Source organism: Pteropus alecto, unplaced genomic scaffold (assembly GCF_000325575.1).
Source record: "Pteropus alecto unplaced genomic scaffold, ASM32557v1 scaffold13, whole genome shotgun sequence".
Classification (NCBI taxonomy): Eukaryota; Metazoa; Chordata; class Mammalia; order Chiroptera; family Pteropodidae; genus Pteropus; species Pteropus alecto.
The window spans coordinates 7,508,374-7,534,448 of record NW_006434373.1 but is presented as its reverse complement, the minus strand read 5'-3'; the positions used below and the strand labels follow the sequence as shown (position 1 = coordinate 7,534,448).

Below are 26,075 nucleotides of genomic sequence, written 5' to 3'. Positions count from 1 at the left end.
ATGTATCATATCTATATGTCCTTAGAAAAATAGTAGATAATTTTAGAAAGCTAAATCTGAAACATGGTAGGTATTCATTAAATATGTGTTGAATGAGTAAATATAACAAAACAGCATTATTATACTAGCGGGATTTTTATATCTGAAAAATGCCTTCAAAATGTTTGAAATTTTAAAAACAGTTAACTTATAAACTTCAAGGCATAATAGAAAGGTACAGTTTTTAGTATTCCCCAACTAAGAAATGAATGTGCATTCAAGAATGTTAACTGAAATTGGTAATTATATCTGAGAGGCTTGTAGCATTACTATTAACTTACTAATCCAACTTAAATATGTTTAAAATACATGAGCAATTTGTGGTTATGTTTTCTAAAGTGTTGTGTTTCCAAATACTCAATGTTTTGTGATTATCTGCAATATAATTAAAATGCAATAACTATTATGTTCATTCATAGGTGATTAGTAAATAATGAGGAACCGATTTTAAAGTCACACTAAAAAATTCAAATCATCCGGACATTGCAAAAAATTTTTTTTCTATTTAAAAATAATCAACAACAACAAATTTTAAGTATATGTTCTTAAAAATCAAACAAGGTATTCATGTCCATCTTTAATTTGCTTTGGAAGGCAGATAGAAGTCATTTTAAAAAAACTATTTTTCAGTCTAGAGGAGGAAAATTATGGTAGGGATGATTTTTTTCACATGTCCCTTAACCTACGTTGGCTTAGCAGACATCCATGTAAAATAGATTCATGTAGAAGTGATAAAGTAATTTTACATAAGAAATTTGGTATGTAAATTCATTTTTACACTATTTTATTATTAATAATTTCTCTGCAGATGTCATAATTTAAAAGTCTTTTTGGCATTTTAGTTGTAGCTAATTTATTCATAGATTGAAAAACTACATATAGTTATGTTACTTTCTTAATTTCATACATCCTCATATCCTCATACTAATATCCATGCAAAAATAATTTATAAAAACATTTTAAAATGGAAAAAAGAAACTGAATCAGGAATGAGAAAATCTGGGTTTGATTCAGAATTCCACTCTTACTGGTTAGGAAGCCTTTGGCAAGCCAACTATATTCTTAGCCTTAGGTTCTTCAACTATGAATGGATATCTTGTAAATATATAGACACTAATCATGCTTTTGTAAGTATCTAGATACTAAAAACAACATACAATCATACATGTATGTTGTTTAATAATTTACTTATTTAATAACTTACTCTATTTTAAGAATGTTCACATATGTATTGTCATTTGATCTCACAACTTTGTAGGCAGGGAAGAAACTTTTGCTACAAATTTACCTCCAAACAAAGCAGAGGATGATATAAATTACATGCTTTAAGCAAGTCAACAGTTGCAAAGCTATAGCATGCATAAAATAATATTAATTTATGTATTCATGTATTACATAGAGTAGTTCAAGATCTATGAGAGAAGTTTCACAAGTACAGACTAATGTTATTGCATATTGTGAAATCATTATTGAATAGAATATAAGTGATAAGTAGAAATTTAGATATCATTTCAGAATCCTTTAAAATAAATGAACTCAGTCACAAAGAAGTTAAGCAAATTTTTTTTTTTTAATGTAAGGGTGAAAATCCGTGAACTAATATTTACTGTGTTCCTACTTTTTTCTAAGTACTTCATGCAGGTCAGTTGATTGTTAATCTATACAATTAACCTCAGAATATTTCTTATATCTCTTTATTTTTCAAGCAAGAAACTAGACATAAGCGAGATTGAATAATATAGCCAAGGCAATTCATTCATAAATGATGGAGCTGATTTCGATTTAAGCACACGTTCATTGGCTTAGATTTGTGTCATCTTGCATCACTGCCTGAGTTGTGTCATAATGAAATATATTTATTGGTAGAAAATCCAGAATTAGAACATTAGTCTCCTGAATAAGTCCAGGACTTATTAGTTATAATTACTGACTGAGTACATATTGCAATATAGAAGGCATTTGTAGGTTATGAAGGATACAAACATAATGAAACATAAACATGTATATACATATTTTAATATATATGACTGTGATGGGTGAGAAAAGAGAACTATATAGTTAGTGCTATGGAAGAGACAAGATCATTACTCAGTTATGAGTGAACAACAAAGAGGTCAAGAAAATATGTTACTTATTGTTGTCTGTAAAATAAATCCCAATAAACACTAGCATAGTCAAAAATAGAGGTATAAAAGTACATATGTTTAGAGACAAGCCATGGCTAATAAGTCAGTGAACAGGCTCAACATCAAGAGATGAGCTTGGGGAAATGGAAAGGCAGCAGATTGTAAAGAGCATTGAATAACGTTGAAGTGTTTAGGCTTTTTTCTTAAAGTAATGAGGAGATATCATAAGTATGAAAAGGGATGCTCAAGCAGAGAAATGGCCTTATTCAATTATTAGAAGTATTATAAATATATTCAAAATTATATAGAGATATATCAAATGTAGAAAGTCTAATATTTTTAAATGCCAAGACTCATTAACTGAGTACTTAAAGGAAATCTTTGTTGTTGACTTTCTAATTAATTTTTTTAAAGTGAGAACTCATTTATTTTGTAAGGTTTGATTTTATAACCTCATTCTTTACTCATAAATTATATCTTTAGGTACAGTCTGGAGCAAATCAATATTACCTAAAGTTAGGTGCCAAGATATTTTATTGTAAGAAGAAGGTAAGTTACTTAGTAATTTATAAAACTAAAGTAAAATATGAAATAGCTTCTTAAAGTATTTTTCCATTCATGTTTACATTTATTTTTTTAGCAGTTTTATAACTTTATTCAACAATCAGCAGTTAGTTCTCATCTACATTAACTGTTTGTAGATTTTTGAAAGTGGTGAGAGGCACATAAGTAAGCAATGTAGAGAGCATGTTTGGTGAATCTTCATCCTTGTTACATCTTCTGAACAACCAGACCTAGATACTGTATGTGATATTCCTTATTTCTTTGACCCAGACAGCTTTGTTGAGTCTGGTTCAATGCGTGCACCTGGAATTCCCATCTTCTTCATGGCAAATTTACAGATCTCCTAAAGTGCCCAAGGGTCACACTTCTTGAAACCCACTCCATGTATGTGATTATGAATGTTGATGGTGTGTTCTCTGGTCACTGTCTCTTTGACGGCAGAACGGCACTTCTCGCCACTTTGCAGAAGCCATTCTGACAGGCTCAAGTTGGAAACGAAACATACATTTATTTTTGATTTATGAAACTTTTCAAGAAAAAATCATTTCGTAAAAAGGCTTGATTATTTTTTTATCTGTAAGGATTTTATTTTGCATATATATGGAGTCTATCTTAATATTTTATAAGTTTTATACCTCAGTTTATTTATTTATATAGTTTCTCCACCCAGTTTGGACTCCTGAAAGTCCAGTAAAATGAGTAGATTTTGTGAAAATCACATAAATCTAATTAATTCAAGTAATATAGTATTTACATTTTTAAATTATTGAAATAATATTGAATATTTTAAGCATCCTCTACATAAAGATACTTAGATTTTAAATCTATTTTAATACAGAGTGGACACATAGATATAATTTGCTTTCAGGTCAATGAGTGAAAATTTCAATTTAAAATATATCAAGCCATAACTGATATATCACCTCAAAATACATAACTATTACCTATCAATATACATAATACTTCATTTTTAACTATCAAAAAAGTTTATTTGAAAAGTTTATTTGAAAGTTTATTTAAATAAACTGTTCTGAAATGATTTTTTTTCTACCTTTTCACTCCACTATTTTTTGGTGACCATTCAGACACCTTTCTTCTTTTTTCAATGATGTCTTCCTTTTCTTAAAGTTAATGTCGTGAGGGAATTACATTTTATTTATAAATTCTTCTCCTCACAGATATTACTTTTCAATCTTGCTATTATTGAAGGCTTTGTTTATGACTACTCTATCTAGCTATTAACGTTTATTTTGTGAAATATGGTAGACTTAAGGAATATAAAGATTAACAAATTTGTAGTCTTGTTTGTAGAGAGAGAACCAACACATGAACAGATCGTAAAAATCTGCTTGATAAGTGCTAATAAGGAGTGGCAAATCACTTCTCCAAATTATTTACTAGCTTCAGAGACCTCAAACAATTGCACAATAATGTTTGGCACACATCACTTTCACTCTAACATTCTGTTTATAAATTTTCTAAAGGAAAAACCAAGACACATCTTAGGAGTTTCTATACGCAAAAGCTTCTTTCTATTCTGCAGCATAATTACCCATGATATATAAAGACTTCATCATGTGAGATGAATACTTTATTTTTATATATTTTAGAAGCCATCTCATTGTGGGCTATTTTATGTCTATGTCTGGAACACCTGTATGTCATCCTAACTATAATTTTCTATCTTCCTTCTCTTCATACTGTCATTTTCCCTCTATTCCTGTCAATCATTCACCCAACTCCAACCCTCTTAATATCTTCTGGTCAAATCTTAGATGACCAGTGAAGGTCACACTACTTATATATAATTTACTTACTCCTCTCTTAATTTTTCTCTCTCAGGTACAATGTAGTAATTTTTCTTCAAGCTGTTTTCTCTCACTAGTTACATCACAAGTACCTCTACTCAGAAGATATCTTTCTGATTTGACACATATGCTTTTTAATATTTTTACATTATTCTCACTCTGAAAATTCTGGCCTGTTTACTTAATAATGTAATTTTCTATATTCATGACCTTTTTACATTTATCTGATAATATCTGTAACACATATACCATTGACCTCAGTAAAACATATAAATGAAAATAAAAATCATATTTAATCAGTCAACAAACTAATGCCAGTTGTTGCAATTTTTTAGTTAATTTAATCCTTTATTTCTTCAAATACCAATATACTTATTTAAAAAATGAAATAAATTTTTACAGATATGTAGCCTGATTTTTCTTTAAAAAAATGTATTGTGAACTTTTCTCAATGTCACTAAATATTCTAAAATTTTATTTAAATTGTGGCATGGTATTCTATATATGGATGTCTTTAGCCAGTGTCTTATTGTTGGTGATTATATTGCTCCCAATAGTTCACAATTAAAAAACATGTCGTGATATGGTGACAGAAAGAAATGTGAGGTGAATACACAGTGTAAATATGTATATGCCTACTGTTAAAGTGTACAGCTGAAATTTATTGGATTTCATTAAGCAATGTCACCATAATAAACAAACAAACAAACAAACAAATAAATAAATAAAATTTTTAAAAATGATGCTATGATCAACATTCTTGTGTAAAATCCTTGGGCCCATCAACAAATTCTTTGTGATGTATTTCCAGAGATAAAGTTAAATTGGTTAAATAACTCGGAACGTTTAAAATTAAAAGAAGAGAGGAATACGCAAAATAAACTGTTACCACTAATAGTAGACTATTAGCAATACTAATATAAGCAATTTTGGTTAAGCACTAATAATTTGCTATATACTTCCCAAACTCAATCTTATTTGGTAAGCTTCTTTCCTCATTTTCCAAATGAGGAGGTCAAAGTTTTTAGAATCTATTTTACTCTAAAAGAACCAGAAATAATAATGTAATTATGGACAAAGCACAAAATATCAAACAGTGTTAAATGAGTAAAAGTTATTTTATTTTGACAAATAAGTAATACTCATCATTTATAAATATATAAAAATTTATATGAATATTTGTAAATATTTGTAAATCATGAAGATATATTTGCTAGATAACACAAGTATAAATTACATTAAAAAATAGTAGAAATCAAAAAGTACTCAGAATTGAAATTACAAAAGGACACATTAAGAGGCAACTCCAGAAAAAAGAATCAGATAAAGATTAAGAGAAAGGACAACTTTAATTATAATCAAAGAAATGCACTCAGCATATATTATTTCTTTTGTTAGGCTGTCAAAGATTAATAGTAATTACAAGAACATTTTTGTTAAAATTAGAAGACTAAAAAATGACTTTGTCTCTCTTGTTCCAAGTTCCATCAGCTTTTAAGAAAAGACATTTTTGAAAAGAATAAAGCCAAATATCAGAGAGCCTGAAAGGGGCCCAACAGAGAACATGATATTTCAACATATTTCTCAAAGAGAAAAGCAGAGTGAATATAAAGTGAGGTACTTCAAAATATTCAGAATAGAATTTGTTAAAGTGTCTGGTTTCAAAGTCAGTAGGCTAAAAACACAGGTACCCAGGAGGGGAGTAGTTAATTAAAATCTGTCTGTGGAAACACAATACCAAGTTTTTTCTTATACTTCCATATTATTGCCTTTCTCTGATATGTATGCAGGCTAAATTCAGATAGGATCTCATTTATCCCCATGCCTAAAAGAGAAAATCTAGTGCTTTCTTCCCTAAAGGTGCGGAAAGAAATACCAGTGGAGAGTTAAGATAGTGATGGCCTTATGTGGAAGAAAATCCGACTATTCTGATATTTAAAATTCAGCCTGAAATGCAGTTCTGTGATTATTCTACCTTTATTTTGTAGCTCTACTCTATTGATGATGCCTTTCAGACAACTCTTTTCACAGTCTGAATTACTAATCATTAGCCAATCTTCTCAAGAAAGATGTAGTAAAGGTGTGGGAGGGAAGGAGAAGATGAGCCTAAATATACGTCTACAGAAAGAAAAAAAAAAACACTTTTAATATAGTATTACATTTGTATTTGAAAAATGTTAATGGGTAACTGAAGTTTATAGACATATGACAATAGCTGAAATTTAAAAGAAAGCATTCAAAAACAAGGAAAATCTGAGAAGGCATTGTGGACAGAAAGAACTTAAATGTAATGTGGTATCCTGGATAGGATCCTGGAAAAAGAAAAAAATTAAGTATAAAAATTAAAGAAAACTGAATCAAGTAAGTATAGACTTTACTTAATAATAATATGTCAATCTTGGTCTATTACTTATGACAAATGCACTATTATAATGGAAGATGTTAATAATAAGGAATGCTTAATGTGAAATATATGGGAACCCTTCACATTAGTTTTACAATTTTTTTTCTGTAAATCTTAAACTATCTTAAAATAAAAGAAATGTTTAAGACAATAATAATAAATATTGAGAGGTAAAAAAACAAATGGAAAATATTAAAAATGATGCGTCTGGGTAAAAGACATATAAAATTTCTTTATTATTGCAACTTTTTAAATGCTTGAGATCATTTCAAAATAGAAAGTAAAAAGTGAAAAATGAGAAGCAAATAAGTAGGAAAACTCATCTCAGAAATATTCTGAGGCTATTCAGAAAGTAGACAATCTTTTAGTAGCAACAAGAACAAAAGCTCCAACTTGTTTACCTAAAATGTCATGAAGATACAACATCTAATGGGAGGTGGAGGGGACTTGGAAAGACATGTACTAGATATCAAAATGAAATAACCAGCAAACAAGAAAGATTTCTCAAAACTTTAATAAAAATGACTGGAAAGTTTGAAAACAAATTAGATAAATCTTCTAAAACCTAGTCAAAAATATGAAAAATGTTGTGAAAACAAGATAAAGAGAATAAATATGAGACATCAAACATCTGATGTATTTATATTAGTTCCAGGCAGTGAAACAAATAAATGAAGAAAAGAATTTACCAGAAAAGTAATAGTAAAATATTTCCTGGGTCTGAAAAGAGATTTTAATCTAGAGTCTCAGATGGTTCCTATGGTGACAAATGAATCAATGAATTCATGAATAAAGAGCCACCAAAAACTATGCACATTATCATGAAAGTTAAGAACATCAGTGAGAAATAGACAATCTTAAAAGATTCTAGAATGCATAAAACTAACTACATAAAAGTGACCAGTCACAGGTCATCAAAACTAATCAATAACCAGTTCTTTTAAAAACAATACTAAACTCTTCAACAAGAGTATGGAAAGCTCATCATTATGAGGCATAATCTTTATATTCTTGCTGTGAAAAAAGAAACTCAATAACCATAAAATAACATAAAACAAATCTTAAAGTAACAAATGGAAAAAAAATAAATAAATAAACCCAAAGAACAAACCAAAAAAACAAACCTGGCGATTTCTCAAGATGGCAAAGTAACGACATTTGAGATTTCTTTTAACTTTTGTTTTGTTTGAACAGTATGTAAAGAGTCTCTCTGTTTCACCTTTCCCACTGGACTTCATGTCTCACCTCGGCTATTTAATCGACTGAGTTATGGCTCTTATTCCAGTATAGCTAGTATAAGAACTAGAGAATATTGACCACTATTTCTTGCCTGCTGTTTGCAAATATAGATCAAGCAGGTGGAATAAAATGAGAAATGTTTACTATGCCTTTGTATTTGCATTACCATTCCCCAGCCTCATATAATCATACTGCTACAACTGTATGTGTAATCAAAGATTCACACTTTTCTCCATGAAATCTGGAACAAATTTCCCTAATATTAATTCATTTGCATCTTGACTATCATGATAAAATCTTTAGCTTTGTCACTGATACCTTTCATGTACAGAGATCATTTGCAAAATTATTTCTCTTTCTGAAATATCATACTTAAATTCATAAATATTGTTTAATTATCAGAAACCATACTTTATATCAAAATAATTATGTTATTTATTTTCTGTCTCTATATGGAATGTACCGGGATTAAATCTTTCATATTTTGAAGACTTACAAGAATGCTTAATTTTCAAAAAATACTTTTATTTTGGAATATAATACCTTTTATCCCTTAGCAAGATTTTGTATTTCTTTGGATTTTTCTCAGATCTACTATGTAGGCCTACTAAGTATCAAAAGCTGCCTACTTCTGTTCTATTTTAACTAGTGGCAGAATTTATATGGTATGAACTCTGCCTAGTGGGCCCATCTGGTTCTTTAAAAATATGGCATGACATATTAAATTCTAGGGATAGAATCAGGTGTCATGAATTATATTTCCAGATGCTCAATGATGATTATTTATGACTTTCCGAAAATTAATCCACTGGTAAATTAACCTAAAGTTATTTCATGGCCTGAGGATTAATAATGAGTTAATTATCAATGAAATATTTAAACATATTTTTAAAATGTAAGATGTATTAAATAACTTCATGTTTATAACCATTCATCTATTCATTAATGTATGATCATATAATAGTTTATGTGAACTTTTATTTTTGCTAATTAATTAAGAATAATAATTAAAACTTAGAAATCAGATTTCCCAATTGTTTTAGATAAGAAATAGAAACTGATATAAAATTTTTGCAAAGCAACTGGGACTTTTTCTTAATTTAATTAATGTGCCTGGATTTCATCTCTATTTTATACAGCAGGCAAAGAGAATATAGAATTATCTTTGGTTCCACAAGAAGGACCCTTCTTTCTATTGCAAACAAATTTCAGGCACCAGTGAGTGAAAAAAAATACAAAAACAAAAAAGATTCAGAAGAAAACAAATATATTAATATTTTTTACTTGCTTTTCTGTTAAAGAAATAATAATGCAGTCACCTCCACATGAACACAAACATACAACCACTGCTCTGGATTGAGGATGATTTTTTTTCTCCCTCTGGGATCAGAGTATGAAAATGGTTGTAGATGTCAAGAAATAGTATAACGGAAATGAAGTGATTACTCATTTAAGCCAAATAGAAAACTGTGTCTAATTGTCTGAATGCTCCATTGACTTCAAATAGTCTGCAGTCCCAGACTCCTGATACCTTTAATGCCTTCACAAGGAGCTTAACTGGCTTTCTGCAGTAGTGAATAGCCATGGGAATTCAAACAGAGTTGCTGTTGATTCTGTGTCTCTGTGTCTTCTCAGTGCTAATTTTGTTTTTTTAAGCAACACATACTGAAATCTCTTGGTTAATGGTTTTCTTGGTTTCTTAGAGATTGTGAGAGAAAACAAAAGCTTCGGAATAATAATATCAAAGAAAGATTACACTATTCTTTTTTGTTATTTTACATCTAAGCGAAATATGCTCGCATTATTTTTGGTCTCAATGATCTGATGGCTATTGCCAGCACTTTAGTATTTATTCAATTATTCAAAAAGATTTTCTTTTGTGCAGTCTTTTCCAACTTTATAACGGAGTTAGACTTTTTGCTAGTTAAGAATATATTTCATGAGGTATTTCGATTTCAGCATTTTTTCTTTGATGTTTAAATTGACTAAAGTGAAAAATTAGACACATCCTGTGATTAATATAGCAAAGGAAAGCAGTTTAAATAATGGAGTTTCCTAGAAAAAATTGGGTATTGTTTTGACTAACCATAGAGACATTTTTGCTCAGCAACAACCAAAAATATTCAATCAAAAATTTATAAAATCTAAATTGAAATTGTTTAAGTTGTATAAAATTTTCTTATGATATTGTGGAAATCTAAAACCAGGAAATGATAATTCCTTTACCATTAATATGATATCTTATACTTTTTATACATATATTTAGACTGTAAAACAAACTAGAATAATAAAATAATAAATCTGGGCTCAATTTTTACAATATATATAAACTCTGTTTCTTATTAAGACATCATTTATTTGGCTTCAAAAAAATTCTTTATATAAAAATTAATGAAAAGAAAAGCAAGATAGCAATGAAAATCCTCACTCAGACAATACCAAATTATACATGCCATGATATATGTTTGAAAGTAATTTATGAAAATTATATTTTCAGTTCTAAAAATTAATGACATCAGAGTTTGCTACTGGCTGAAATGAAGAAACCTATTAATGGTCTTTAACAATTTTTTGCAAATCAATATTAGAATCAGATGTCATTACATGGAATGATTGATTTAGTGAAACAGATATTGCCAACAATAGAGGTAAATAGAAGCTAAATATAAAAGGAACATCAAAATTTATGACTTTTGATTACAAGCCAAAAAAGTACCAATGGAATTTCATTTGTTAGAGTCTTGGGGAAAAGTAAACTGATCAGAATGAAAAGGCTCATATAGAAATAAAGTTAAATACACACACACATGCCCGTTTTTTGAAAAAATAGTTTTGCTATTTCTAGTTTGCATTGAGTGGAATTAACTAACAATTGAGATTAGTTCTGAAATATTCCAAGGGAGATCAATGATATGTCTAGATTTCCATAAGAAATGTTCCCCTACTACATCCTTACCTGAATCCCTGAGCAAGTAGGTCCCTTTATCCAATAAAATAATTGCTAGTATTCCAGAACCTCATTAGAGAGGAAATCCAGAATTAGCATTTTAACAGGAAGCTATTTGAGAGAAATGCTATGTAGATAATATAATCTGTGTGAGAGATAAACATTTACTTCTCTATGTGGTCTTGGAGTTCTGTCTATGAGTTCATCTGTCTGTTAGGAGTTATCCACTATATTAACTTAACCCTTATAAAATATTCTATATTTTTTATGTTTCTTTTATTATATTTTCATGTTAATACATTTTTTATTAAAGTATGCATACATACAGAAAAGCAAATGGATACGTATGCACAGTTAGATGGATTTTCATGTTATGGACAGCAAGACCAATAAGAATTTTACCAGAGTTGCCTAAAAATAATTGTCTTCTTTTTTCAAGGATATTTTTCCTGAGTCAGGGTTTTTGGTTATTTCTTTTAGTGCTATAAAAAACTCAATCCATTGTTCTCTGATTTTTGTGATTTCTATTGAGAAGTAGCCTGTCAATCTTTTGCTTGCTCATTTGAAAAAATTAGGTCTTTTATTCTCATTATTTTTTATACTTTTTCTTCCATTTACATATCTTCTAGTAATTTTCATTGCTCCCTGTCTTCTGTGTTTAATCTTCTATTAACATGTCCTAAAAGGTTCTTAATTTCAGGTGTTTTAGTTTTCAGTTTCAGAGTCTCCATATACTTTCCCTTTATACATTTTAATTAACTCCTGAAATTCTTTATATTTTTATCAACTTCGTCCATCCCCTGTATCCGTTTTTTTGAAAAAAAATTATCATAGTTATTTCAAAAACTTAGTCAGCTGACTTCAATTTCTGGCTCACCTGTAGGTTTGTTTCTTTGCTTCATTTTTCATTCTCTCTCTCCCTCTTAGCTTTCAGTTCTATCATTTGGTGCAACTAGCAATTTTACTGAATGCCAGATATCAATTTGGCATATAAAATTTTTGAAGCCTTCAGGTAATATAATCGTCCTCTAGGCCAGGGCTTGGCAAACTATAGCTCACGGGCCAAATCTGGCTAGTTTCCTGTTTTTATAAATAACGTATTATTGGAACATAACCACACTCATTCATCTACATATTGTCTATGACTGTATTCACAATAAATTGGCATAGCTAAGAAGCTTCAGGAAGACACTTTATGGCCCACTAAACCAAAAATATTTACTACATGGCCCTTTACAGAAAAAAAAGGCCACTCTCAGCAGATACAGTAGTTTCAGATCATTTTAACCTAATCAGAAATTTGCTCTAACACAGCTGTGTTGTAGTCCTGGAAAGACCAACTCTATCTATGATCTCGCTTGTCCTTTAGGGTTTTAAATAAGGTCATAGTGGGTTCCCTGAGGCCCTTATTCATAAAAAAATCATATTCTTGTCTCAGAAAACTAACAAAACACTCTGCTTTTTTTTCTGTGGGCTTTCGACATAAGTATTTAGTCTCATCCTCATAGAATCCTAGTATTCAGCAAATGTACTTAGAGAAAAATCAGCTATGTTTGTGACCCTCAGATCTCTGCAATAATATTGACCGTTCTATTTTTCTCTCAGCAGTTGTCTTCTATGGGCACATAACTGAACAGTCAATCTTCTGTAATCACCCAGAATTAGAAAATTGCTCCATAGTAAATTTGATGGCCGAAGGTTAGCTCACTTCTAAAAGGTTCTTTTCTCTCAGCAGTCTTAGTTGCTCTAGATTTTGTTTCAGCAACTCTCATTGCATTCTTATAGTTTTTTTCTCTATTATTCTGCTTTTCTAATTGATGAGGAAGGAGAACTAGTCTACTACCAGCTATTCTATATCAGCCAGTGAAAAGCCTGCATTTAATTTTTATCAAATGTTGCTATATATAACAGCCATGTGAAATTGGTTTTGTATATTGCTTTCCTTCCCCCATACCCCTTTTGGACCTGGTTTTCAATTTCTAAATGTTCATCTTATTATATATGTTTTACTTTGTAAGCCACCTCACATGTTTCTTAGAAATTGAACAGCAATAAATGAATTTAATGATTAATAGGAAAGCATTAGAAATTTCTGTTCTTTCCATTTAAACGTATTTAAATGCAATATATTTAAATAGAAAGTGAAATGCTGTCCAGTAACAGTATTTATATTGGCTCTTTCACAGCCTCTTTCAAAAGAGTCTGACAAAGAAACAGAAACAAGTGATTCCTTATAAACATAGCCCATCAGGAACTTCCTTTGACCTAGAGAACAGAAATCACCTTACCATTCAGTATACCTAGTTATTGTTCAAATTCATTAATATTTCTGTATTCTGTACCATAATATAGTTGTCACTTGATTATCCTTAGTCATAAAATTTTCAATTTCAACTTATTCACAGAAAAGATATCCTTAATACTACTATTGTTTCAGTCCTGATTTTATTATGGTTGGTTTTTAGCATTAAATAAGATTAAGTATGAACATTTCCTTGTCCATCTTAAGGACTGCTTCTTGATGAATGCTCAACAAAGCCCGGACTGTTTCTTCTTATGCTTTCCTCAAAATTATCCCATGTTCTGATATCGTCCTTTCTAAATATGTTTCACTCATTTTTCTAATTTTTGAGGTTATTAGATATTATTTTATATAAATATTTGATTACAATAATACAGTATGAGGGGACTAAAATTTATCAAGAAACTAATATGGCTTAGTTACTGTGCTAGTTGTATATACATATTATTTTCAATTGAATTCCCTATATTACTCGTATTTAATACATGAGAAAACTAAGCTGAAGAAAAGTTTAATGAATCTCTTTAGATTACTCTCCAAGTTATCATTACCAGAACTTGAAAGTTAACAATAATTATTTAATATGCATAAATACCCAATGGTCTGAATTTTCTTATACCAGGGATTCTAATGTATTCTATATATCATAATTGATTAATCGATTCCTCAAGTTTGTTTCAGCTTTTTTTTATTGCTGCATACCAAAACTTCTAAAATTTAGTGGCTTAAAACAAAAACACTGTTTTTCTTTTAAGCATCTGTGGGTTGAAAAGAATAAACATATAATTTTCTCTTCTGCATCTGTGAATTGACTTAGTCTTGCTTCTGCAGTTCTCACTTGGCGTTTCCTCCGAGGATACAGTAAATGGTGGTTGGGCTGGAGTAGAAGTATATCAGAGCCAATATTTGTAAGTTTAAGAGAGACAATATAAACATCTAATTAAAATGTTAAAATCTTCACACACGACTTAAATAAGTCATGTTCTTTCATACTCTCTCTCTTTGTATTCATATATTTATATATTCACAGATTTATTTCAATCAAAATTAATATATTTAAAGAATATAATGAAGTCAACGTAAGGAGCAATCCCATAATTACTTAATACTATTCTTTCACCTTATAGAGAAAGAAGGCACTTTATTATTGTCCATCTTCAAGATGAACAAAACAAGGCAAATCCTCCTAAAGGGAGATTTTAGAAACTGCTAAATAAATAATTTCCAAACTAGTGATAAGAGTTTAGAAGCCCTGAGAGTAGAGAGATAATATTATGCATTTATTTTATTGTTACGTTAATATGGGATGAAGCTGTTAAAGTGTGAGATAAGACTAATTCTGGAGGTTTTTCTTTCCATTTAGTTTTTTGAAAAGTATTATATTGGATGGTAGAGAATTCTATTACAAGATACTTTGACTTTCTTCTAAACTCGGATCTATTACAAAGTAGTTCTTTTCTTTGAGAACAAATTTTTAAAGAGGAGAGAAAAAAGCTAATAATATGAAACTCAACTAAAAATGTATAAAAATTACTTTTTTATTGACGGTCAATACCAAAAAATTGCAAATTGAGTTAATGTTATTTGCTTACATAAGAGAATGTTAAATAACTACCTGAAAATAGGGGAGATTATTGATTAGTGATGTTTCTCATTGGCTTAAGGTCAAGGAATGGCAGCTCACGTGGCATTTATTCACCATCCTTTGTTTATAAAATCTAAGAACTATTTGATGGATTCTGTGTTTTAAAAAGTACAAGATAGTGACTTAGAGTATATTATATGAATTAAACAGACTTGGATTGTAATACCTTATCATTAGTAGCTGAGTGAACCTGAGAAGATTACCTCTGAAACTTGGATTATTCACCCATAAAATGGGAGAAATTAAAACTGTCTCAAAGGATTGTTGATGGTGGTAAATGAGACAAAAAATGTAAAACACTTAGCACAGTAAATGACATATAGGAAGTATTCAATAAACAATACTTCTTATTGCTTGTCCACAGTGGAATTCGAAAACCTTGAAACAGCCCTCATATAGAGTGTTCTCTAAAATAATTTATAGAGAAAATATTTAAATGAAAATATATGTTTGCTATTTTAAAGACTAAAACACACTTAATATGACAATAGTATCCATTTAAAGTAGGGAAATGTGGTCTTGTCATGGGAGATGAAGGGAAAAATTCAGAAACATTAAGGAACGTAAAATTACTAACGTAGTAGCTTAAGCTTTTATTGATTGCTTTCTATGCTAAGAACTTTCTTCCATTTTTATAATTATGATTCTAATATAGAATCTTGACCAAATGTAGTGCAAATATTTTTTTATTCTTAATCTTTTTGTTTTTGTTTGGATTTAGAGTAGAGCTCAATATTTAAACTGATTTATGTGTGATTTAGCAAAGAGTACACAAAATCCCCAAACAGATTAAAAACATATTGTCATCAGACTCATGTTAGAACATTCTTTAACAAAATTTTTTTTTTTATAGCTGAGGCTTAATGAACTCTTCCAAGGAAGAAGTTTCTCTGCTTTAATCAGGAGAGAAAATGTTCTTCTATAAAAGTATCTTACTCCAATGACAGAAGAATAGTACTTAGAGACCAATATAGTTATAACCTAGAAAAAGAACAGTTTGGTGTACAATTCCGTTCGCATCTATCAGAATGAATGCATATTTGATAAATTTTTTAGTATTGTATAGAGAAGTAAAAATGCTAGCTAAGAGAGTGAAAATAAATGAAATCTTATTATCTTCAGGTCATTGCCTTGTCAAATAATACATTCTAAAATAGATATCCTTAAATTGATATTTATTAATTAGCTAGAGTGTGCTAAGAATCAGTTTATACATTCTAAGTAATATTTCTTTTTCATTTTTTTAAGTATTAATTTTAACCTTATAATAAAATGTTATTTCCTGATAAAACTGTGTTGGAGTGAGCCCTGACGGATTTTTAACCTTTAATCATAAAAATATTTTATCATAATCCTGAAAAGCGTATTTAAAATTTTTTCCATTTTATCTATCAATAAGGAAATTGGTTAAAAGATAAAAGGGTTTTAAAAATAATGCATATTTGTAGTCTAATATAAGTGAGTTATGTCATGATGATAAAATTTACTTAACTAGCTTTATTACATTAAGATGCATGATACTCAGTTCAATCAAAATGAAAGTACAAGTTTATAGAATTTTACAAAAAAATATTGTTTTATAATAGCTTGATATAGAATTTTAATTTTCTTCATGTTTTTCTCATTTTAAAATAAAATGCGCTTTTAAATATTTTTCTTTTTTTTTTTGCAAGAAGTATAAATTTGAAAACAAGGTCCTCATTTGTATATATGTATATACATATGTATGTGAATATATATGTATAAAATATTTTTTTCCTTTCACTATTTCTTTGCAAATCTACTATATTTGTTAAGTAAAGGAATGATTTAGTTATAGTTTTCTCTGTCTTTTATCATTACATCAAAAATAGGCATTAGGAAAAATAAACTGATAAATTTAGATTTTGGTTATTGTTAAAATTTAAGATGAAAGGTGTTTTGGTAATGTATACCAAGAAATTTTCACTACCATTCAGAATATATTAAAAATAGTAAAATAAAAGTCATTTAATATTCATTCTGTAAATATAACTTCCTTTTCCAGATCATGAAGAATTTTTGCTAAAGAATTCAAGTGCCTTTAATTCTTTTTTCTTTTTAAAATATTTGGTGAGAAACATTCCTTAAATAATTTAATATATGTAATTAATACTTTCTAAATATGACTATTCAAATGTTCTGTTGTTGCCATGATATTCCTGTAAAAATATTTTCACATCATTAAATTTCCTAAATTTAATATCACAGTTGAATAGTAATGCATAATTGGGTTAATTCAAAAACTAATTCTATTTAAAAGCAACTTCTTGTAATAACAAAAGGGAGTTCTCCTTTGGAAAGTCTACTAAGATAATTAATTTTTTTCTTCCATGTAGATTTTAGTATTGTATTTGGGCAATCTATAAATTCAATGGCTCAAACCTTTTAATATATCCTAAGCAGACTTTTCCTTTACTGAAATTTTTGTCTATCATAAGATCCAGAAGCCTAAATTTATGTTAATTTATATTAACATATATTTGAGTTTCAAACCTTACAAATATCTGACTTCTCTTCTGTGGTAAAGCAAGAAATTTCGACTCTAAAAAGGTGACTTAAATCAGGTTCAAAACTGATTATGGCACATAAATGCCATCTCAAATTTTTATCATTAAAGGAAAACATTTAATTTTACTAGTGAAATGCAGAAGAGTGCATAATTGCAGGAAGTATGACTTTTAATTTAAAATATTTCATTTATAGTTTTTCTAGAAAATAATGTAATTATTAAAAGATAAGTAAAAATGATCTATCTTCTATTTATCTATCATCAATCTATCATCTGTCTGTCCATCTACCTACCTGCCTACCTAACTATCTACCTTTTTATCCATCCATCTATTCATCCATCCATCCATCCATCTACCTGTTTATCATCTATCTGTCTACTTATAAGCTGCCTCATCTCAAATTTATTAAAACTTTATTTGACAATTTACTCACAAAGTTGTTTTAATGTTTATGTCTAGCATTATAGTTTATAATTTACCTATTTAGTAAGGCCTTATAAACTTTTATCGCAGGCATTTCATTTGTAAATGTCATAGAGAACCAAGTTTGCTCTTGAAAATTGGAAATAAATGTGTGGAAATACAATATACAAAACTGGTGTTCTGGACAATAGGACTGGTATATGTAAAATATGAAAGAGTGACTTCTTACTAGTGGATTAACAACTCTTACTAGTGTCTAAGAGACGTTGTGAGACAGTGGAAATGGACTCTGAGTTCTAATTATGATCTTAATCATATTTGTGGCTTTAATAAAGTCATATACTCTTTTTTGGATCTCAGTGTTACCACCTGATGAGCAGTGCTAATCTAGGTAGCATACAACTATAAGAATCTGTATATTTTTGCACAAAGAAAGGGACACATAAATACAGTGTTGAATGTACATGATCATGAACACATTTACACTGTTATTTTGTTTTCATTTGTCAACTTCTTTGCTAAACTTATGAATAACTCACCTCTTGGTCTAAGGTCTGCATTTGCTAAATACAAGCCACTGACTCATGGATTTTCATTTGTTGGCCAGCTTGCCCTACTGCTGACTGTCAATAATGATGTTTCCTAACAGTCCATAATTATTGAGTTGCCTAAATGTTTGCTTCAAACATTTAGGCGACTCATGCCTTATGCCAACTAAAAGAAAGTGAAATGTTGGCAAGTGTTCAAAATATCAATCAGGAAAGTGATCATTGAAAATGCTGAAAAGTGGAACTTGGTTCCATAGTGTAGCAGTTAGCACATCTGCTTTACACGCAGAAGGTCCTGGGTTCACTCCCCAGTGGAGCCACAGTCCATGGTCTATGGCCATGCCACCCTGAACAAGCCTGATCCCATCTGATCTTGGAAGCTAAGCAGGGTTGGGTCTGGTTAGTACTAGAATGGGAGACCACCTAGGAAGACTAGATGCTGTAGGCATAAATAATAACAAATAATAATTTTAAAAATGCTGAAAGGTGGCAATTGAAATAAGATGTCAATGCCCCAGACGAAAAAAGACCTGACGGTCAATGAAATGTGGTTTAACATATGGTGGCACTTGGAAGTACAAATTGTCCCTCTAATAAAGAATGAAGGAACATAGGTATAATGATGTGTAGGTCTAAAAGCAGAGAATTTCAAGAGAGATAATATCACACATTAAACTCAAAATAAGTTTGGCTTAATTCTATGGCTTTCCTACAAAGTCTTGTCTTTGTGTAAATTATTTTATATTTTTAACATCTTACATAAAAAAATTTGTTTATTTAATAAATAAAAAGAATGAATAAACAAGTATGTCACTTAGACAGAAGGCTATGTTAGAGTACCTCAAACAGTAAAATCCAGGTAATCTGATTTTAATATGACAAGAATTGCATATGATTAATTTGCTAGGCAATTCAAATTAAAGAATAGCACTTCACAAATTATTAACTAGTCATATAGTTTACAAAACATATTGGTTAAAAATAAAATGCTAGTAGTGATGTAATTCTTCAAGGCAATACATTTAAAAGAAATTTTGAGCAAGAATCTAAATGGAGACTGAGAATAAATATACTGGTAAAATAATTTAGTTCAGATTGAAAGAGTTGAGATGCACCCAAAAATGTGAAAAAGGAAAAAGAAATAAATTAAATTGAATAAGACTCAGAAAGGATAAAATTAGTAAATTGGACTGGAGATTAAGAAAATATTTTTAGAAATTCATGGGTAAATACTTCCATAGCTTAGTAGGTATATATAAATTTTATATCAGAAGCTCATTATATATATGCTTTAGAATGATGGATAGCTCATAAAATGTGTATTTAGTCCTGCTCAAATAACATCTATATTATTTTTAGAAACATACTTCAAATAATTTTATGGGTAGATTTGTACACCAAATTGGTAATGCCTGATTTACTTTGATTTAGGGGTAGATTAAATTAAAACAGATAAGCAGGACTCCTTATAGAATGTTATCTTATCCAGACTAGCTCAATATGCTGCATTATATATATTACTCAAAATTGAAGTCAGCATATTTGCAAAACTTCAAATTGAATTTTCTGATTTATATTGCTTGCTGCATTGATAGAATTTAGCTTTGGGCATTTCTCTGGTAATTTTCTTTACTGTTTGTCTTTTAATGAGTACTACAAAACAATTCACATTAATTAGAGTCATTTTTATTTATTGTACCATTTATCAACTCTACTACTTGTTTGACCCAAACTGGATTCTTGTGAAACATGATTATTATTATTATTACCAGGACTTCCACTTCCAACATAGTCTTACCGTTACGTTGGTAAACACACTCCTGAAGTAAAAAACAGCAGCATTATCATTGGAAACAAGCAATGAAGCATAACAAATCCCACCCTAGGGTTCTTGGAAACACTACCAACTTCCATACTCTTATTCCAGAGCCATACTATTCAAGAAAGTAGAACAGAAGAAGGAGCTGTATTAAAGAAACATATAAATATCACACATGCAAGACACGATGAACTGATAAAAATAACTTTCAGGCCATACAAACTTTAATATGAGACCAAGACACGATATTAGAGATGTAAACAGGTTAAGTTTAAATGTCCTCTTCTGTACATTGTTCTGTTTATGTTTATTACAACATATATTTCCATACAAAAGGAATAATATTTTGTAATACTTGGGAGAATATTAAAAAGAGTACATAGGAGAGTACAATCCCATCAATTGCTATTAGGTCATTGTTTTCCTTTGAATAGTAATCTCTGGGTCTATGTGTGTGATGAATTTATTTATTTCATATGTATGATTTGTAGTTCTTCATTTCACTTTGGTATAGACACTTTTGAAGACATAACATATCACTTTAAAAAGATGGGTTTTAAAGCTTTCTAATACCCTATTGGGCTTATCATGGCTACTTTTGCATTATGACATAGTATGGCCTAAAGTTTATCGTGACATTTTGACTAGTAATACACATCATTTGCAGAATGTACATCTATTTAATTACTAGCTTTACTAAACATTTTATTTTGCTATTATTTATATTGATGGAAATTAAGGATTTGTGTTGCATTTATTTTTAATTTTAATTGAGAAGCTAGAATTTTTATTTATTCTTTTAAAACATATGCATTAATAGTTACTTATTTGCCATATTTGTCACAATATTTTCTTTTTATCTGTTACTTTTTTCTTTTTACTGTAGTATAAAATTTTTTTATTTTATCAACATAATAAATATTATCTTTTGTGATTCTTCTGATTTAACACAACATTTCTACATATTTTTTTACATTAATTTTATTATTCAAATCATCTGTTTATTTTTATTGGGGTCAATATGACCAATGAAACCAGGAAGAAACTCATCAAAGTCATAGAACAAGTGTGTTTTTCTTAGTTTAATCATTGTTATTCTAACAGCGTTCTTGTTTATACATTTGTTGCCATCCTATTTATTACATAAACATGCATAAGTGATTACTCATTGTAGATTGGACATTTTGTCAATTTGAACTAACCCTATTTGTCTTGGTTGAAGATTTTCCCTTAAATCCTTCTTTGTCTGCAATTAATTTGCCACTTGTGCACATTTTTGCGTTCTTCGACCACATCATTGTCCACCTTTGTTTAAAAGTTTCACGTCAAATTTTGTTTTAGTTGTGTCTCTTCTAAGCAGAATTTATTTGGATTTAATATCTTTAATTAATATAAGCATCAAAGGAGAGTTAAATCAGTTTACAATTGTTCTCTGAAATGTGCATTTGATTTTCTACTGTATTTGGTCATATTGGTTATTTTACATCTCTTAGATGTTTGTTTCTTTTCTATTATGATATGAGATTTTTCAGTCTACTACTGATTGTAGAAAGAGAGATGCCGGTGAGGTCAGATCAACATTACTGTGGCTGCCTCAAAGAGCAACAAAGGAGAGCAGCTGGTATTATTTATTTATTTTCTTTGTTTTGCCTTTTTTTGTGTTGTAAAATAGCAGATATTATAGTTTTCATTTTGAGGACAGACAGTAGGAATGTGTTTTCTGCCTCGTTTTTTTTTTTGGTATTTCAGACGATATGTGTTTTTATTTATTTATTTATTTTACGCTTAGGTTCACAGTCAATATCATCTACCTTGTATCTTGACAGTGGAATTGCTGTATTTCTAACAACTAAAAATGAAATGGGATTCTAATCTTGTTTCTCAATGGTCGCATTACATTTGTAGGTGAAAATGCCTCCTTTATTCTGTAAAAAGCATTATTATAGATTCCGGGTGATGTAGTAATGTGAGCCTTCATCACTCTGTTTTTCTATAGCCCTTTAGGATATACAGCAGTTATTTCAATCCTTTTTCCCTATCTTCATAATACTAAACCTTACATGTAGTCCCTAACTTCTAGGAGATACACTTGGTATTAACATCATAGAAATAACTCGAAATAATCAAATTAATCCCCAAGTTTCTCAAATTTCCGTTATGAACACTTCAGAATTATCTTGTCCTTCTTAGTAAACATCTCTGCCCTGTCTTAGACATTTCTATTTCATTCTGGACCACAGAGTCTTTGGCCTTCCCAGGGACCTTACACCCCAATCACACTCTGCCTCTCTGATATTTCCAAAGTCTTCTGCTTTGTTCACTCCATTTTATTAGCTTTTATATTTTAATAAGTTTTCTCATTTATAAAACAAAAAAATTAAAAATAAAACAAACCTTAACTTCACAACACCCCCTCCAACTTTCGCCTTAAATTATTCTTCGCTTTCACGTCCAAACTTCTTGTTTACACTAAGTAGAGTCGCTTATCTTGACAACCTTACTCACTCACTCCTCAGTCTTGGTGGGTACCTGCCATTTGGTTTTTCGGCACCCCTTCTTTGGCTTGGATAGTACTTTCTCCCCATTTCAGTGAAATTACTTTTTCTTAGCCTAATGCTAGAGGTTCTGGAGAGAATGAGATACATGGTATCCTAACCATGTCATTTGTCTGTTACCTCATATAAGGCGATGTAACAAATGACTCTCAAACTCAGAAGTTTTGTTCACTGTGACCACAGTTTGGTTGAATGTTACTGTTTTAGGATGAGCTGCGAACGAGAAGATCTGCTTCAGGCTGCACATCTGCTGGGCTTGGCTCCTGCTGCACGTGGGCTCAGGTTTGTGTTACATATGTTCATACTGTGGCTCAGGATGAAGGATCAACTCCTCAGAAGAAAGTCCTCCAGTCATGATGGTTTATGTGTGAGAGAGCAAGCTTGACAGAGCCAGCATATTTTAAGGTTCTGCTAGTTCCGGGACCACCGAGATCCATTTACCAAGGCTAGACATATGGCTGATACCAAAGTCAAGGGAAGATACCACAGCCAACCACCACTGTCACACAGTTAAGACCATTCCAGGGACATAGGGAGAGGTGTTGGATCTTTTGGACCAATAACACAATCTAACCTCTCAATTCTTACTGGGCAGAGTTTATCAGTTTAGGAGCGGAACCTGAAACAAGCTGTAGGGGTGCGGCATAATATGCATTCAGATCAAAGTTGGATGACAATTCTAGCTTGTAAATTTTTAAACAAATTTTAGCTTAGTGAAAGATTTAATCTCTTGCTGGTAATCTGAAAATTTTTGGTCACCTCCTCTGGCTACTATTTCTCCTAAACTTAGAGAAATCACGTTAGAAAGAATAACACTTATGCATACACAAAAGTCAGAGATTAAATGCAGAAAGTGTGTGACATCCAAGACCCCAATTCCAGTTATTCCTGAGGTCCATGCATACTTGCACCTTAACGTTAGTAAAGTAATGCAGAGTACGCAGATGCTTCACATCTAACCGTGAAATGCTCACATTTAAACTCACGTCATCCTTCAAAATACCTTCACTTCCTACCATCCCTCCTTCATGTAAGAAACTTCTGTCATTCACAAACTTGGGTGTGTTTTAGACTCTTTTTTTGGCCCTCATTACACAATCTAATTGCTCACCAAATCTTGCAAATTTTACCTCTTAAATATTACCTTTCCAACTATTCCCTTTTCTCTCATTGCCATTTTTCTATTTCAGGTTATTTTCATTTTTGCATATTGATTGCCACTGCAATATCTCCATAGTTTTCCTATTATCAGTTTGATAACTTCCAAACTGTATTCCATATTGCTCTGAGAATTCTGTTTCTGTCATACTAACAATATCCTGCACTGATGAAACATTTTCAATGCTGCCTTTTGCTCTTAGGATCAAGTCTAAGCTCCTCGTGACACTTAGTGAATCCACTGTGATCTGATTCTTATTCTTCTCACTCTTCCCTCATCATGCTTTACTAGCACTCTATTCTTAAGCTATAATGAATATGTAACAAGTGTCTTATATGTGTTGTCAGTGCTGAGCTGATCGAGAAGGGAAGGTTTTGGTGCTGAGACGCCCAGTTGGAAGAATGCACAAGGAGTTGACATGAGAATGAAACAGCAGGCACCAACTTTATTGTGGGAAATGTGCTTCTATTGCAGGAGTGCAGTTCTATTGTGGGGAACACACTTCTGCTTCTGCTCTCCTTCTGCTCCTTAGGGGACCACATGCGCTCCACATATATCAGAGCACAAGAGTGGCATTCATCCACACATGCGTGATACAATAAGCTAAATTATGTTTACATATGTAAGGCACAGGCGCCCTACTACACTAATATAACATTCTAAATCTGGAGTCCTATTCCTAGCCGCGAGCCTGGATCACAGCCAGACCTGGGACCAGCCAGGCCTGGTACCCACATGTGTAAATGCCCTATCTTGTCTCAACTCTTTCCATGAGCATTTACCTCTCATTGCAAATCATCCACTCACTTTTTCTTCCACTCACAGCTTTGCCTTATAGAGCATTATATAGGATTCAGGCTTGTGCCGAATGATTCCTGGGAGGAATTCAGGAAGCTATGAATGGTTCCAAATTGGATATTTTCTATATGCAGAAGGAATTTAGAAACTATGTATCTTAAACATTTTATCTAGGAAGAAGAAGAATTAAAGTGGGCTGGGTTTGTCATTGGTAAAAAGCAACGATAGTCCATGTGAGACAAAAGCTAGGTTTGTTCAATCATAGTTTGGGTTGTGGAACACTTTGTCATTGTCTTGTTCCAAACAGGCTTGCAGTATACCTTATTTGAATGTTATTTGTATTCAGTCAAGAATACTTTATTCTGGCTGCATGCAGTGCTGTTTTTAATTTTCTCAGAAGTGATTATGCATCTCCTCCACACTAATACCAGCTTGGCCATGAGTCTTCCCTTGATCAATGGACTATGAGTAAAAGTGATATATATGAGTTGTGAGGAAAAACTCTATGACCACCATGTTTTCTACGCCATTTCTTTTTTCTCTCTGTTGAAGAGACCCATGATTTTTCAGAAAGAGGCTGCTCTTCTTAACTGGGTCTTGGCATAAAGATAAAACAGAGGAGAATCACGGCTTACATTGAAGGACATATAATGCAGCTGCACAACCAACCTTGGCTCAAGTGAGCTCTGAGATATGAGTTGTTTGGTTCTGTGGTATTACTAAATCCAAGCTATATGTCATATAAAGTCATTAAAATAAGTTATTGTCTACTAATAAGCATTATATGAAAATTGCCTAATTTATATTTTCTGTTTTCTTCAAAATAATTGCATGCTATCATATTGATTACAGATTCATCTCTCATGCACAGAGTCTGTAAATAATATATAAAACTAAATTTCCAGCATTTTAGTTTACAATAGATAAATATCACACTAGATTATTCTGTCAACAATGTGTATCATTTATAGAGAAATATCACTGCCAAGAAGGATCCAAGTCCTTATGATCTGTGCTTACTATTTTTATAGGCAAATCTACAAAGGAAGAAAAATTCTGATGGAAAAAATGCTCAGAAAACATGGAATCATTACACAATCATTTAGGTCAATCAAATGTTTATTTGCATTAGACTAAGAGGCAATAATCTTTAATATTGAATGACTTC

General features: G+C 30.6%; 2 pseudogenes; one reads left to right on the top strand and one right to left on the bottom strand.

Annotated features, from left to right (window-relative positions):
* Window positions 1-2,836: 2,836 nt before the first annotated feature.
* LOC107195486 lies at window positions 2,837-21,669 on the bottom strand (annotated as a pseudogene).
* On the top strand, window positions 18,906-19,024 carry LOC112477837 (annotated as a pseudogene).
* Window positions 21,670-26,075: the final 4,406 nt, after the last annotated feature.